This window comes from Rhamphochromis longiceps, linkage group LG20 (genome assembly GCF_057381845.1).
Source record: "Rhamphochromis longiceps isolate RC_006_pf linkage group LG20, R_longiceps_female_GT1.1, whole genome shotgun sequence".
Lineage (NCBI taxonomy): Eukaryota > Metazoa > Chordata > Actinopteri > Cichliformes > Cichlidae > Rhamphochromis > Rhamphochromis longiceps.
Window position 1 is genome coordinate 12,855,882 of NC_140576.1, and position 3,838 is coordinate 12,859,719.

Below are 3,838 nucleotides of genomic sequence, written 5' to 3' on the forward strand. Positions count from 1 at the left end.
AAACTGTTGGCATCACACTTCACTCATCTCCTGTAGATTTTGTGTTTTGGTTTCAATTGTGTTCCAAAAGCCTGAATCAACATCTTTCCAGCCTATAGAAATTCTGCAAAGCCTTTAAAATTTGCGACCCCACAATCCTGCTGCTCTTTGAAAAACTAACAGTACTTCCAAACGAGCTGTTAAACAGGGCTTCGTGTGATCTGCCTTTTGGTGATCAACTGGTCAGAAAGATTCAACGCATTCAAGTGGATAATCATGCTAACTTCCTTGATTCTTGTCCTCACTTTCCAGGTCCTCAACGGTACTCCATCAATGTCTCCTGAAGTTGTGTGTTTCAGAACAAAAGTGGAGCAAATAATAGCAAACACTGAACACACACCTCCCCTGTCTGCCAAGAGCATGTCTAAGACTTTTCTATACCACCATCAGTGACGTGAAGACAGATTGTTCAATATTAGATTATTCTGTTATTATATGTTACCTTATATATGTAATCAAAGTAGTTGAATTAGAATACTGCTGTAGATCACATTATACCCTTTAATATAGAGTGTGTGAGCTGTATGTAGTTTAGTTCTCATTATACTTTTGAGTTAACAGAACATATTCACATATTAGTTCATTAGATAAATGTGCAGAAATGAAATAGAAGTTGATTTAAGGAAAAGCAGATGCTGGCTTCACGGTGCAGTTGAACGCTGGCAACGCGAGAGCGAAACACGTCCGTAGGTTTGGTTTATGATACGGCGTGTTCCGGTGGTGCGGCCGTGAAGTGCAGTAGTGGTTGGTGCTAGTTTTAGTACATTGGATAGAGGTTTTGACGGTGGTTTGTGGCGTCAGTCGAGTTTTAAGGGCTGCGGTCATAATACAAAGTAAAATTTTAAGTACATAGAGCAAAACCTGGTTTATGATGTCAGGTATAACTTCGGGGATGCAAGCATCACTTTTATGATGCGACTTTGCCCCGTTGTGGCGGTCATAAGCGCAGAGAAAGGGGTATTTTGGTCTATGGTGCAGTGTGATTATAGGTAATGGGAACCACACCCAGCACGAATCAGCAGCTGTGAAAAAGACAGCAGCGAGGAGAGAATTAGAGGAGAAATTAAGAGAAGTTTTAACACATAAAATTGGGGCCAACGGACTTGTGGAGGTTGGGAAGGCGTCCGGAGCATCACAACAAAAAGGTGAAACAAAAACACACAAGCAGAGAAATCTGAGAGAAAGGCTCCTTTTAAGGTAACGCCTAGTTTGAGAAAAGATAAAATTAACCTGCTTTTATACAAATGCACATACACGCAATGAAGAAACAGCTTACACTCATGAACACGTGAAGATTTTCCAGCAAGGTTAAAGAAAAATTAACATACTTAAATGATGAAGTCTATACATTACTGACAAAGAAACCCTCTGGGTTGCAGGACAACAATTTAACTAAAAAAAAAAAAGGAACACTGGTCTAACCAACCAGGCAAGACACAACAAATTTAGTGGTTAAAAGATTCAAATTGTGACATGTTTTCTGTTGATTGATTAATAAAAGTGATTACTGAATGAAAGAAAGTTCCTTTTTTGGGCTTTTAAACATGATCTTAAGAATTTTAACATATACCGGTGTTGTCCTGTCAACTTGGTGGGTTAGGAGTTGATTATATCGGGAGACAAAAAACAAAAAAAGGGGGAGAGAAGGCTGACACAGGGCCTGGCCCCATTGTCTCCCCTCTGAATAACACAGCCAACACAACATCATTTTCCTGTTCGTTTGTTTTTGTTTTTTGTTTGTTTTTGTTTTGTTTTGTTTTTGTTTTTTCTATACATATTTAATTACAGGCTGCTTTGCCGGCCCTGAAAGCCGAGGCTGACTGGACTCCTGCTCTCCCCCATACGTGACACTGACCAAATGCTGCAACAGCTGGACCCACAACAACGACCTGAGAATGTCAACAGACCTGCAGGAATGTGATCTCATGCAGCCGAGACGGAGAGCACTAAACCTAAGGCCCGTTTCACTACACGGGGGAAAATTCCCAGACTGCGTCAGCTGACAGAGCTGTGACGAGACGCCCGCCAAGCCCGAATGAAAAGTAAGGCCGAGCGAAAGAATGCTGACCTTGATAACTTTGCATTCACACTGTGCAGGACAGTGATGGACCAACACGGATGATCGGGTGGCGAAAAAGGGCGTGACCGAGACAAGAGGAGTAACTGAGGACAGAAGGCACCTCAGAATGGACAAAAACACAGAAGAAGATGCAGGTTTCACCTGCGGTGAACATCGACACTGGAGAAAGGACTGCCCCAATTGGGGTCAGAACCAGGACGGACTGAATTTTGAGCAGCAGCAGCAGCAATGGTCGCAAACAAACTGAAAAGGAGGGGGGCAGGACCCCAGGGCATGCTTCAGGCCGTGGTTTACCCAGAACACCAGAACAGGAAAGTGATGAACACACACACCCACACAAACACACACACACACACACGTCTCCAAACACACAGATTCAGAATGAAGTGAAATACACACATGAACACGTGCATTCGTTGAGTGAGTGAGAAATGACACACACACACATATACATACACACACACACACACACACACACACACACACACACACACACACACACACACACACACACGGGAATGCTGATTCACTGAGAAGTGATGCACACACATACACATGCACACGCTTGTGCAATGAAGAGTGATCCACACGCACACACACATACACGCTGATGCAATGAAGAATGCTTTGCTTATGCTGATATGCAAAATGCTGCACACAAACATCCCAATGCATAATTTTTATGAGGAGCCATTGATTACCATTAAATACTTAGAATGTGTTATATGTCACCCAGAGGGCATTTATGTAGATTTTAGGAATAAGGTCTAAAAAAGTTTGGTTATGAAAACAATGTCTGTGCGTGATGTCTGTTTATGGCTCAAGGCCTTGACTGAATTCTTTGCTGTGCTTCACACAGCCCTGATGAGGAACAGTGGCACAGAGTGAAAATGATGAATTAATAGTGTAAGTTTTAGGTCGGAGTACGGCATTTTCTGTGATTGAGTTTTAATTCAAGGAGGAACAAAAGGTGTTACGGCACCTGAGGTTCTCATTCTCACACAATATTGTCCCGGCAGGAAGCAAAATGTTCCTGTGAATTTCTGGTTGATTGTTTGGTTTTGTTTAGCGCTAGCTTGATTTTATCAGTGAGCTTTGGCTTGTGTTCTTTCTCGTAAGCGAGAGAGGGATAGTTTTATGCTTGGACATGTCTGCAACGGGCCCTAGTTTATGTTATTGTTATTAGTGTTTTGTTGGTTACGTCTGTTTTCGTTTTTGTTACAGTGCACTGGAGAAAAAACATCTGAGAGGTGTGATCCACCGGTGGTGATATGTTGATATTTTGTGAGTTCATGATTTAACAATCAGCTCTTTAAACAAGGCCTGAAAGATTGAAATTTAAAGCGCTATAAAATATTCTTACAAAAACAGTTGCAAAGTGTGCTTCTCCATGATTGTAATTGGCTTGGGAGAAATTCACTTATAGGGAACACTGAGAAGTTCTGAGTCTAAAAGGATTGCACCGAGTCAATCCGGCCCAAAAAAAAAAACAAAAAAAACAACAAGGAATTGTTTTCCTTTAAAATGATGACGTCATCTTGCTGGTGATGGATGCTCGAATAGGCTGCGCGTGAGACTCCATTATCAGCAACATCTGGTATGAATGTGTATGGAGGTATGCATGTGAATGGACTGTGATGGACTGACGACTAAAAGCTTTGACTGACTTGATACTGAGACAATGACTGCACCAACTTTAGGATTCGTAAATGCCAATAA